Here is a 13,593-nt window from a genome sequence, read left to right on the forward strand (position 1 = left end):
ATGGCGGAAGATGAATTAGTTCTCTCTCTCCAGTCTTAGGGCCATTTATGGCACCAGTTATCAGTGCCTGAAGTCTAGGAGATTTGGAAGCTGTATAACTAACTATGCAGAGCTGTACACATGCTCCGTGGTGTCATTTCTCGGTGTCATTTCTGCCTGAGCTTCCCAAAGTAACACATCTCAAATCTCGCTCTTCCAGAAGCAGCATTCCCAAGTAAGCTATTAGACTGTGTTAGCGAGAGGGGACACTACAAGGCTTTTTTGCTTACTTTTTTTGCTAAGGAGTTTATAGCAGAAGCTTCAGGCTGGGCAAAATACGCCCATCTCTCACCCTTCCTATCCCTCATCCTCTCACTGGGATAACAAAAAGGAAGGAGGAGAGAAGTATTCCTGACCGGAGATTTTCTGCCTTGGTCAGGAGGGCATAAGGTACTAGTAAACCCTGCACTGTGTGAGCAAAGAAACACACACACACCTTCCTCATGTGCTGTTTATAGTGGATATAGCCATGGGATACATGTAATATAATACATAACCCTGTGATAAACCACACTCTTATCTTGGCTGTGTTCTACCCACTAATCCATCTCCAGAGGGACTTATTCTAATGTTACAAGCCCCTGAGTGCTTCAGAGAATGGTCTTTTTGAAAACAAAAACAAACCAACAACCTGCCACATGTCAGGGAGGGTTTCTCTTCCACAAATGTGGACTTCTCTCCCCAGTTTGTTCCTCTGCCCACGGCCTGGCACACACAATATTCAGTCTTGAGCATCTCTAAAAAGCCCTGCCACCTTTAAGAGGCAACCTCCCACATCTCATTAGGACTTGGACCTAGAGATTTACATCACAAGCCCTTTCTACAGTTCTCCTGGATTTATAAGAGGGCAGGATTTGACCTGCAGGGTTTAATAATGGTTGTTAACCTTGACTGTGATCAAATTAGACTGGAGCACAAGTTGACTGGCTGTTGTATTGGAAGCTAAGTTGCAACCTGCTTAGAAAATACCATCCATCGTTTTGACTTGCATTAGCATTGTTTTTTCCAACCAGTTGTGATACATTCTGGCTTTGTGTATGCTGGGGAGGGATCGGCAGGATAATAGGAATTTTCTGACCCAGATGGGCTCAGTCCTTTTCTATTATGTAGCTGGAGCCAGAAGAGCTTTTCTGAGAACAAATGTTTTTAGGCCCTCTCTGTGCTGCCACTCTTCAAATATGTTTGAAAATGTTTTCCCCAATGCCTGATGTGTTTGTAACATGTTTTAGCTTCAGTGAGACTAAACGCTAGGCACTTGCAGGTCTGCAGCACAGCTTCTCGTTTGCATGGCTGAAAATGAAATCTGAGTGTGCATTTGCATACTGAAGCTAGGCTAAGATCCTGTCAGCCAGCTAGCTCATTCCCAGTGTAGACAGGTCCTTAGTGTATCTCTTTCTAGACAGGAAAGCCCTTGTGGTTGAGCTGCTAAAAATAACAAATGTGTCTTCATGCCTTAAGTAACATAGGCCTCGGGTGGGCACAGCCTGGCATTTAAAGGGTTAAGGAGGCTGTGTCCTTGGTGACATGCAATTTATGATCTTGTGAATCCTTTTTTAATTATTTTGCTGTGACAGAGGTGGAAATATCCAACTTCAAACGACTGGCTTTATTGATATGCTGCTATTTGTGCCTCTGTGGAGAAACAATCCCATAAAAGCAATAAATTAGAAAACCCCTTTTCTCATCAGAGAGAGAGACACTTTCTGGCTGCGTGCGAGAGGCCTGGTGCAAAGGCGTTTCAGCACCACGAAGGGGCTCCCTGTGATCTGTGGTGAAAAGCCCTTTCTTGCTAACCAGGCCCATTTATTTTTTTTTTCGTGAGACCTGCTGTAAAGCACCCACCTACTCAGCTCGCCTTTCCCCTCTGAGCCGGGCCAGGCGCATTGCACTGGGCTGGAGTTTGAGAGCAGAGGATGTATTTTGTCTGCGTTCATGGACATTGGCTTAACAGCTGTAAAATGTTTATGGCTTTGTAGCTGTTCGTATTGGTTAGTTATTTACCACACTTGCACAGAGAGGATGATCAGAAGGCAGATTTTAGGACAGAAAAAGGGATTTTAAAGTACAATTAACTAATGCTGTTGGAAATGAACTGTGTGAGGCCAAAATGGTAGTGTTTATTTGCAGGCATGAATGACCAGTTTTCACCACAGGGAACGTAACAACATCCATCTCATGAATCCAGATGAGAGCAAATATGACACTGTATATTTTTTAAGTGTAAATAGTTACTCATAACAAAGATGTACCAGACTGGTTGCAGGAGCACCCAGACGTATCCATACAAACACCAGCAGATATGAAATGATTTGTGCTTCCAGCTGGATTTGGCAAGTGTCAGAGCTGAGCTGAGCCCTGAGTGCTCTGCCTACATGTGTGGAGTGCCCATCGCTTAGGGTTTGACCCATTTATGGTACAGGAACAAGCCCATTTCCCTCCTCTTAGACAGGCATGGTCACATGTAGAGCAAAGGATAAATAGAGACTGACCCTGAGACCCCAGGGACGCCCACCCACCTGAGGGCAAGAGCACTCGTGAGCATGAAAGCTGCTCAGACTTGCAACCACGAGGTCCCCTGTTCATTGCAGGGAGACTGCAGGTGGGTCCAGTCCTGTGGTTATTCTCATTAATGACCCACCTCCATGAGCTAGGACTGAGCTTCTTTGCTGCTTCTTTTTGCTATACGGATTACATGGTCTAAGTAGCCCGCAGCGGGGTGGAGATGTAGGAACACATTAAAAAAAGACTAGGTTTTGATGGAAACTGGTAATCCAAGAATTGCAACTTTAACTTTGAGTCACTAAAGGGCAGGTATCCACAGCATCTACGTATCATGCAGACATGTAGAGAGATCCAGTTTTGCCCCATATTGGATGCTTTTGTGCCAGTGCACAACTGTGGATGGCGTAGTAACAGCAGTGAAGTGATGATGGCTTGAGACAGTGTCTAATGCAAGCTATCAGTATGCTCATACTATGCTGTCAGTGAAAAGCAAGACTTTAATGGGTACTAGTCCTGAGGAGAGCGATGGGGCTGGAAGGTGCAGTCCTCTCTTGGGTTTAGCACAGGTTTTGACTCTTCTCCATCAATATGGTGCAGTTCTGGCTCCTGGAAATCACCCCTCAGAGTAGAGAAGGTTTTTGTATCTGTATCAGTACAGACCTTGGCTTCTCCCTTGTGATGCAAGTAAGACTATTAGTTCAGGCCAACAACAATGACACTTTAAGTCACTGTCACAAAGAAATTGAAAACTTTGGAACAAATTGATTCAGTGTTCATTCTTTCCAATACCCCTGCCTTTCATTGCAGTTACAATCTCCTCAGCCCCAAGCCTAGAAAGAGAGGAAGACTTTACAAGGGGCAAAGCTTACATATTTCTATGAAAAGCAAATTGTCAGCCCCCAAACTCCTCTTTAACAAAGGCCAGACAGCAGTTTACCCTCAGCTGGAAACTGTCATTAGCTTTTGTTAAAAGAATCTGTGAAATAGCTGGCGTTGTACCACCAGACGTTTTTGTCATACTCAAGACCTTGACTCATTTCACAAGGCGACTGACCAGCTGTCGTTCAGTAATGACTTTCACTCACCGCCAACCTGGCCCAGATCTGAAACAATGACCTCGAGGTGAAAGTGCTTCAAATGCCGTTATTATTCCCTGGAACTTCCCAGTAAGCAGAACATAGGGCCTGAGTCTCCTTTGCACCTAGGCCTAAATCAGGAATGCCTTCATCAAAGTCCAGGCACTTTCTCTTGTATCACCTCTAGAGCGTGTAAAGATGGATTAGCCTCTGAGTATTTACCTGCCGTTGATCTAATCATGAGATGCTGCAGTAAAGGGGATATTGCTTTTGATTTACACAGATGCTGGATGAAGCCTACGGTGATTAACATTCAAAACCTGTGCTTCAATCAAGCTACTTTTCTGTAGTAATATCATTTATGCTGAAACTTCTTCTCCTTCAGTCACTGATCTTCAGGCTTATCTGCCTTAGCCTGGTGTAAATCCAGGGTAACCCTGTTCTTACTGGAGTTATTCCTGATCAGCACTGGTTTAAATGAAATCTGAATGTGACCCACAGATTACATCATTTCAGGGCCCTGTAAAGATCAGAGCTGTAACAGAAGTTCAGTAATATTGATTGCCTCATTTGTGCCAACAAGAACAAACAAAGCAACATGACTGAGACACTATTGTGTTCTAATTCCTCGACATGGTAAAATCTATTGTGCAGCGGGGTCTTAAAGGTTCTCTGTTTATAGGAATTGCTTTATTAGGCGAGTACCACCTACCTCCACGCTGGTCCATCCTAGGTGCTTCTATTCCACTACAAATCCATAAAACTTCCAGACTTGTCCTGTGTTACATTGTGTCACTGGAAGAGATCGATTGAAACCAGTCTGAGAAATGGTGATCATTTCCTTTCTAGGGAGAAAGGAACAGGGCAGGAAAACAGTCTGGGCCTTGGGAAGCTCTTTACATCTGCTGGTGAATTGCAGGGCCTGGAGTTTGTGATCTGAGTGCTTCTGTGGACAGCCTGTCTCCTAGACAGGGAAATTTTCCTGAACGTCCAGAAATCCATGTTTTTTGAGAGTGCAGCTCAGCATTTCCATTGTTTCACATCCCATTAGGCTGGGTCAGTTCCAGTTCAGCTGGAAGATCAACACCGGCACGGCCCGCAGGGTCAAAGCCCCCTCAAGAAGTTTCATCCTGACTACAGAGCACCGGTCCTCCCGGGCTGGAGGTTCAGGGCTTGTTTCCACCAGTATCTTGCGCTCCCCATGAGAAGGACGAAGCACCGCTGCCGATGGACAGCATGGGACCGAACCCCGGCCCGGGGGGAAGAGCTGCAGTGCCTCAAGCACACTGGACCCTTTTCCAAAGTGGTCAGTCCTGTCACTGAAGGTCACTCGTGAGGCCAAGCTGGGAGAAACCAGTGTCTGACACCTCCTTGGGTCTCCTGGGCACATTCACACCTCCGACCTTGGGGCTCCTCAAGAAATCGTCCCACTAGAGGGCACTGGGAGTCGATTTTCCTTCCCGTCTTCTTAGTTTATGCTCTTTATTTGAGTTTCTCCTTGCCTAGTGTTCTCCCCACCTCTCCCTCCTCTTTGCTGGCCAGCTCAGACTGTTTAAATTGGAAATTATTTGTATTACTGTCTGTAAATAATAGATGAGGGAGTGAAGTGGAGTTGGTGTCCCTTCCATAAACTCCTCCTCACTTTAATTAGTGCGAAACAGCCTGGTGAGAATGCGAGCTGCCTTGATGCTGGTAATTAAAATTGAAACCACTGAAAAGCTGCTCTATTTTTTATCGGAGCTGCTGTTAGGAGCCGAGAGCCTGCGGACGGCTCTGCAGTAAAGAGTGATAATGAAGGTGTGAATTCCCGGGGGGAAGAGGGGCAGCTGTAGCTATGGCTGAACTTACACCAGATGAAAATGCAGGAGCAATTAGAGGTGGCTGTGTACAAGCTGGGCATCGGAGATTAGTTGGCACCTTGGGAACATGGCAGGGAGGGACAGGCAAGGGGGAGGGATTTTTTTTTTTATTTTAATAATAAAAAAGAAGGAGGGGAGGAAACAGTTGGCTGGCAACTTAAAATAAAGACAAACCTCTGCAGCGTCCCTGTCAGGCTGCCTCTGGCCCGAGCAAGGGACGTGAGGGAAGCTGGAGGAGGAGAGGGCCGTTTACAGAGCCCATGAAGTAGGAGACCATGGGGCTGCTCTGCCGGGGAAGCGCTGGCCAAATGGGGCTCCTCCACAGCACTGTGGAAGCCTTTGGTAGCAAAGAAACCGCCTCGTTTAAGGCTCTGAGTGTGCTACCTAGGCTACATGGTCATGCAGGTGGGGTCCACGCATCCTAATTTCTTTGTGCGTCCTTGCGCCTTTCCATGTGATTGATCCAAAGCTAATGGATGTCCATAGCAGGCTTCCTTTCATCTTCAGTTAGGCTTTGGATCAGACCCCATCCCTGAAAAATAGCAACTGTGACTTAGGTATTAGAGACTGCTCAAAGAAGTGACGGGAGATGGAAGAGCACAAGCAGCGGCCTTTGTTATTGCTACCCAGTGAGGAGTTTGGGAAGAACTGTTCTAAGTAATCACTCTTTGTTATTAATTGCCGCCTGCCCTGGTGTGTCCATCCTAGTTTGGGCTTCACAATACAGCTAATGGCCTCTGTTCTGCAGCAGGAAAGATGTCGGTTAATATTATGTACTTAGTCAGATTTGTGAGTCTGCAGAAACCTTCCTCAGTCTACAGCCGCCCTTGCAAATAAAACACTCGCTGTGAAAAAGAGGACGTGAGATAGAGGTACTTTCCAGAGTGAGGATCTCCTCCATCCTCCAAGGCCTTCTGAGGGGCTGATGGACCCATCACCCACAGGGAAGCTTGTTCCACCGTGGCTGATTAGCTGCCCAGGATGTAATTAGTGTTGGCTCTGGGGAATACTTGAAAGGGCCAAATTATCTTAATTTAGATGGAAGAGAAGTTTTGGAGAAGGGAAGTTAGAGACTGTAAATAACCATACATCTAATCAGTTTTGCTTTCAGAGGGTTGGTTGTTGGGTGTTTATTTCATCTTGAGAGAAATGGTTGGTTCCCGGGACTGAAACTTCACGGCAGCCACTTCAGGTTGTAACTTCAGCTCCCATTGCAGCTCCCATTGGTTTTTGAACTAGCAGCAACTCAGACTTTCTGTGGGAAATTTCAGTATTCCCAAATTTCCCATTGCTCTAAATTGGAATGAAAAGCCAATATTTTAAAACAGACTATGAAAGGAAGAGAGTTTAAATATCCTATAATATTATGCGCTTGGAACAGATGTAAAATATCGTGTAATATTATGATTCTATGCACTAAAAAAATCAAAAAAATGCTTAATTTGAAACATACTCTTGGACCTTACCAGAATTAAAGATTCTGATAGATTTTCTTTGAAAAATTCAGCACTGATAAATTCCTAGCAAACACTGTGGTGTTGTGGAATTAACATTTTCTGGTGAAAAACTGCGCAATTTCTGTGATCGGCTCTGATATGTTTTCTTCAGTCATCAACTCCCAGCAACAAAAGGTTTTTACACTTGAAATTTATCACTTGATCTCCTGACAGGAGAATCTGAGGGAAGATCGAGGGCAAAGGAACAAGGTGAGCTGAGATACCCAGGGGAAGTGCTTTGATGATTTTGTTTGTTTTTAGTTAATATGATATTCTCAGGAATACGTTGATCCAGTTATAATGGACTGTCTACAGTGCTGACTAGTGCTTTAGCATATTAGTGAGATCTTAGTGATTCATATTTATTTGCTCTGTCTTCCGGTACTTATAAGTTTGTAAGGTTTCTCTCTGACTTTACTTTTAAAGTATGCATGTCCCTTGGAGAGACTGCCATAAGCTCTCCAGAGTTTATAAACTCTGGCAATTTATAAACTCTGGAGATTGGCAAGTGTAGATACACATGGGGTTCAGACACTCTGAAGAATTACATTTTCACTTGTTTTCAGTTTGTTGCAAATGAGGTTGTTTTATTTCATTATTAAAGAGATAGGCCTTACATTGAATTAAGTATTTGTTCACTATTGTATACATTGGTCAACACTATTTTTCCAGTTAATATGTTCTATTTGCTCACCTATTTGGCATGATACGAAAATAGAATTAAGCAAATTTCAAAACCGAGAGGGAGTTTTCTCAAGTCTATGGGACGTTCATTTATCAACTGGTTTCACATGTTGATCAGTGGTTATTGATATTTCAATGAAAAAGAAGGAAGAACTGATTTATATCTGAGTCATCTTATGTACAAATATTTAGGACTCTAAACATGTCTTAATGCTTTTCAAAATAATGTTTTCAAGAAAACTGAGCTCTCAAAATGTTGGAAGGAAAGAAGAAAGCTCTTTAGAAATACTTATTTCCTTTACTGAAAGTTAGGAAATTCCCAGGGAAAAAAAGAACTTATAAGGATAGAGCTAAGTTAGAAGATAAATTGAAATCCTTTGATTGAAAGTAATGTTATTAAAAAGTTTTAATTATTGAGAAGAAAATGCAGGAAAGGCACTCAGGGCTAACATAAAAATGATTGGAAACTGGTAATTAAAACAAAATGCTTGAAAATTAAACATCACAAAATATGAAAATGCAAACTTGGCTCTGATTCATTACGACACTTAAAACCTGGGACTGCTATTAAAGTTATGGATGGTTGTTTTGAATTCTGTGGGTCTACACTGATGCTGAAAGTTGGGCAAATGATGCAGTACTTTGCTGGCCAGGGCCTTCAGGTTCCAAATCCAGCCCTGTTCTCTCTTTTCCCGTCTCTTGCCATCCTCCATTTCCAAAGAAAAAATTCTTTCTCTCTCAGAGAATATCTGGATATTACATTCCCTAGATGTTTTGTAACCTTTACATTTCCACTCTTTCAAATATTTAAGATTTTATTTTGTAACCCTGATACAATTATTTTAAGCGAAGAGCTATGTCGCTGTGTAGACCGTTAACTTTTACTTAACAAAGGTTGCTTTCATCGGGGTGCAGCTTGTAGCTTTCTACCTAGGCTTCTCCCTGGGGACGACTGAACTTCAGGTCACCAGAAGCAGCACATCCTCAGGATCTTTCAGGGCCACATCCACGTTTCCTCAGGAGCCCTTTAACAAGGCAGCTGGCATCAGACAGCTCAGTTCCTGTGGTCAGCAAGCTGTCTGGGGAGTCCATGCACTGCAGAATTGAGAGTCGCGCACCAGGTAAGAAGGAATAGTGAACGCCTGTTGACATTTTTTGTACTGGGAAAGTCATCACCACTCTGATAGTAGGAGCCAGATAAGACCCATCCTGCCTTCTTTTCTTACTATTATATTGCCTTTTTATATTATTTTCTGCATTATCAGAGCAGTGAGTGTCACCTTGTTGCCCTCTTCTGATGGAAAGACTGCTTCACCCCTGCCTCAGTGACATCTGGGAGAAACATCCTCGGGCCCAGCTTCGCATAGGACAGCTGTTGCTCCCCACAGCCCCCTTTGCCCACTGTGCTCTTTTCCAGGAGAGGCTGAGAGAGTGTGATCTTAGACTTGAAAGAAGGTAATTTGAATTGGATGTGAAGTTGTTACTAATTTAATGTTTATCCAATAACAAGGACTTTGCAAAACCCCTTACCTTTTCATGAGCCTCAGGTAACACTGTCAATTCATAATTGCTATGATCCCTTTATCCTGTGGTTTAATAAATAATTTACTTAAATTATTAAAATGAAAATTTCAACATTATTAAAAATTAACCAGGTTAAATGAGCAAACGGTAAATAGTGCTGGGCTTGTCCTGCGTGACAGGAGTCCACAGCTTTTATTGTCTTTTTCCCAGGCGCAAAGGGTGTGTTTCTCCCTCCCCCTTTCCCTCCCTCTCTGTCTCTCTCTACTTTCACTGCTTTACTCTCCTGTCTTTCACAAACTCCTCTCCATTTGCCTTCTGCATCCCCTCCTCTCTTTGACATTCGTCTTCTTCACAGCCTGTTCTTTTATCTCAATCTCTTCTCCTCCACTACTAGTTTACTCTTCCTTCCATGAACCCTCTCCTTCCCATGCCATAACTCTAGTCATCTGTGCTTTCTTCTCCACATAGTACATCCATTGCATTCTGATCTCTGTCGCCTCTTTTTGCCATGACTCCATTCTTTCCCCTCTTCCAGTCTATTAAGCCTACCCCAGCTGGTGTTGCAAGTGTGCCTTGGTCAGACCCTGTGTATACCTCATCATTATGTTGTTTTGTGCACACATATGTAGCACAAGATGCCTGATGGGCCTTTTTGTGCTTTCTGTCTTTGATCCGTGGCTAACAATCCCATCTGATGCCAGAAAGACTTAGATCCAGGTGAACACATGATCTCCAAAGAGCAGAGAGTTTGCCAGGTCTTGAGGATATGAGCTGCCTCCATTCATGAAAAATTTATTAAAATTCAACTGCTCTTAAAGGATTGTGGCTCTGTCACTTTTAATTGAAACGTTCAGTTTCCCTAAAGTGAAGTGCTCCATCTCTGCAGCCGTATCTCTTGCCAGATTTTTTTTTCTTCTCTATAATTCCTGCTGAACTACTCCTTCTGCTGTTCTCTGGCACAATTCCTCACTGACTTAAAAGGGCTCCCCCCTGGGCTTCATCCCACCCATTTTCCCTTTCGACACGTGGAAGTCCTGGAAAAGACCTTTTCTCATGCCTGGCCTTTTTCCCCCCTAACACTTCCACATACGCAGACCTCAAGGCACGTGGCTTGGGACCTGAGGGCATTAGGCATCCAGCTCCTGTTGAGTTCCAGTGAGAGTTTTGCACCGGAGGAAATGCCAGCAAGCCCATCCTCTTCTCCTGCGTGCCCATAACACTTAAGCATCCTCTGCAGATATCTGGGCACCAACGTGCAGATGTGGGCTTCTTAGTGTGTTCTGATACAGTCTTATTTTCTTTCTGCTGTTGAGAGACCACCAAGTGAGTAAGGCAATATTTGCAACTAAGGTTTAGCTTTGTAGATAGAGAGCACCTCATCCTATCCATTTCTGAGCAGCCGTTGGGTAGTACACAGCACTATTACATCTCTGGATGAGAAGCAAAAAAAAATCCTACCTTCATGAAGAAGCAGGGGCTGTTGTGAGCTGGAAGGATGGCTCCAGCTGGAATTTTTCCAGGAGACTATATCAAGAGTGTCTGCTCTTGCAGTACACCCTGCAAAGTAAAGCCCACAGGGTCCAGTCAAAGTGAATGGAAATGGATGCATAAGGCAGTGGTGAGACCCAGAGCCTATAAAACACGGGAACTCTGTCCATGGGGAACTTAGCAATTATTGACTGCACTGTCACATGGCATGGTCCTTTCCTTCCACAATCAAGGCTGGTATCTGAATCACTTTGGATTTTAACCACAATTAAAGAGCTAATCAAGGTCAACAGCTCCTTTCAAATACAGTTTAGTACAAAATCCTAATGCAGGAATTACACAAATTGATATTGTCAATATAATGGATTCAAACCAATTGTGCTAAACAAGGTTGTATCAAGTCTGCGCTCTGTATTAGGTGAGGGCTAATTCTGTCTAGCAGCAGTGGAGGCGAACAGAAAAACAGATACATCAAGCCTTCACCGTTTGGATTTATTACTGAGGTGATTTTTACCCCTCTCAAAGAATTCATTAGTCTTAGAAAACAGTGCACTTTCAGGGATTTTGTTCCACTCAGAAGGCAAAACATGTAAAATGAAACGCACACAGTGTGTTGGTCTAATATATAGGAGATATAAGGAAAGACCTGTCATGAGGAAGGATGAGCTTGGAGAATAAATCTAAGCAGCAGCCTTTTGCAAAGAAACGTGGTGACAGAGGACTCTGCTCAGGTACCTGAATGTACTGTACTACTTGTGATGTCCTGACGTATCCAAAACACAAGGCTCGGCTGGCAGGTGTGACAAGAGACCTACAGGAAACTCGTCCTCCTCCAGCGTGGCAGATACTCTAGAGCATCTCAAATGGACCCTAAGAGAGAGGGTTAGCAGACCTAAATTCCACCGCCAAGATGGTTTTTTGTTCTCGCTCGGATCAGGTGACATTTCAGCAATGAAGTAACTACTCTTATTCACTTTCCCTCTCAGGCACTTCAGTGTTTTGCAGATAACAACAATTGTTCGATGTCCCAACTGGTCCCTCTCTGGTAGGTGTGAGCCTCACCCTCTCCCTTTCAGGCATGGGGATTTAGAGAAACGTCCACAGTCACTCAGTGAATCAGTGATGCTATTTTTTCTCTGTGGTTTCCCACTCAGATTCCAGTATTTCCACTGTGAAGGGGTTTCTGGGATGGCAGGATGACTTTTTTTTTTTTAATTGAACCAAATGGTATTCCCAAAGTGGCAAGACCCAACAAGGGAAAGCTTTCTCCAGGGAATGAGGGACACCCAGGTGTGCAGGGCAGTGCTGCTCGAGAGCGGAGAGCTGCTCGCAGCAGATGGTGGAGCTCCCTGGAGAGGGGAAGCCTTTCGGCTCTATCCGTACAGCTGTCAGAGGAGCGCTTCAAGCCAGCCCTCGTGATGCCTTTTCCTCTCTGCAGCACAAAGGCAGCCTGATACGATGAGCAAAGCAGCAAGAACCCACTGGGTTTGGTGCTGTACATGGGGAGGAGACATTCCCCATCCAAAGGGCTGCTGATGTGAAGGCACATTGTTAAAGGCAGGGAAAATAGCACTCCACCACCTGGTGAAGAACCAGCTTAGCCTGGGTGTTGAAGGCCGTGCCTTTATTCCCTGCAGGTAATGGGGCACTAGATCCCAGGTGAAAATTTCTTCCCAGCTTTGCAGACATGAGCTGGCTCCTTCCCTTCATCTCAGCTTTCACCTCTTGACTCCTCTATTCTGGGGAAATGCATGGGGTGACCACAGTTCTTGCTCCCACCCTCCAGGCTGCTCTTGGAGTGGTGGGAGGTGGTCAACCTTTCCGGGGTCCGTGTGAAAGAAGCTAAATGGGAACATGAAGGTGGTAATGGAGTGGAAGCAGAGCAAGGAAAGCCTTGCTGATGGATTATTAGGCACTGTCAAAGTTTCAGCAGAGTGGAAAACTTGGAGGCTGGAGTGAGTAGTAACCCATGAAAAATTACCTCTTCCTTTTCCTGTTCATGGCAGGGCAGCGTGTCCAGATCAAAGCCGCCCGTCACTGCTTGGCCTCAGTTGCACGATTTACGAGGCACTGGGGCACCAGCCCATTAACAGCCATGGTAATTCATTGCAAGGGCAACAGGAGGTGTAAAACCCCTCCAAACTTACACATTTACCTAATTGTCCCCCAACTGCTGGACCTGGACATCAGAGGGGCTGATGTTACAAAAGAGGAGGGCCACAAAAGGGAAGGAGAGCAGGACTGAGGAGAAAGTCAGCGGGCAGGCAGAATGGGTGGGAGAGGCATGACCCAGGAGGCAGACCCTCTTTCCTTTGCACCCATTAAGTAGCAGAAAATCTCATTGGTTTTAATTGCATTTTGACCTTCCGGTGTTCCTCTCAGTTGTTTCCCTTGGGATTGCAGTTGGAGAAGGAGCATGCTTCGTGCTCACGGGCAGCTGGGAGGCCTCCTCGCTTTTCAAGACTTGTGAGACATTGCGCTCTGCACACATGGCAGTCTCTGCTGCCAGCAACTGCTTCAGGGGAAAAAAATCATTGACAGCAGCAGGTAACATCAGCCAAGGTGAGATACGGGGTGCTGGTGTGCTTTGGGACATGCTAGTGAGCACTTAGTGTATGTCGTCTGCTGGTGCAGGCCTCACTCACCGAGAAACCCACACGTTCAAGGTCCAGCCATCCCTGGATGGATAACGTCCATCTACAGTTCCTTTACTTCACTGCTGGTGTTCAGGTAGCCTGTCTTCTCTTACAGTCTTCTGTGATACGTCCAAATTCAAAAAAGCTTTGCAGAAAGCAAAGTCTTTGTTGTTCTCCAAAGACCAGATTCACTCTTCATTTTCTTGTTTCTGGCTACTCTGCCAGTTTGCTCTCTCTCTCTTTCCTCTGTCTTTATCCTCCCCTCAGTCTGCCAATCCCCCTTTTCCAT

The 13,593-nt window shown here is 44.8% G+C and overlaps 1 long non-coding RNA gene across 2 annotated transcripts in view; it reads left to right on the forward strand.

Annotated features, from left to right (window-relative positions):
• Positions 1-9,987, forward strand: part of LOC112992884 (uncharacterized) — a 55,366-nt gene extending 45,379 nt beyond the window's left edge. The window contains exons 9-11 of one of the 2 annotated variants that reach the window (XR_010391580.1): positions 8,591-8,777; positions 8,922-9,111; positions 9,882-9,987. This is a non-coding gene — a long non-coding RNA (uncharacterized LOC112992884). Of the gene's footprint in view, positions 1-8,590; positions 8,778-8,921 lie in introns of both variants that reach the window. The other variant, XR_010391581.1, reaches the window with a different exon arrangement.
• The last annotated feature ends 3,606 nt before the right edge of the window (positions 9,988-13,593 follow it).

Source organism: Dromaius novaehollandiae, chromosome 14 (assembly GCF_036370855.1).
Source record: "Dromaius novaehollandiae isolate bDroNov1 chromosome 14, bDroNov1.hap1, whole genome shotgun sequence".
Taxonomy (NCBI): domain Eukaryota; kingdom Metazoa; phylum Chordata; class Aves; order Casuariiformes; family Dromaiidae; genus Dromaius; species Dromaius novaehollandiae.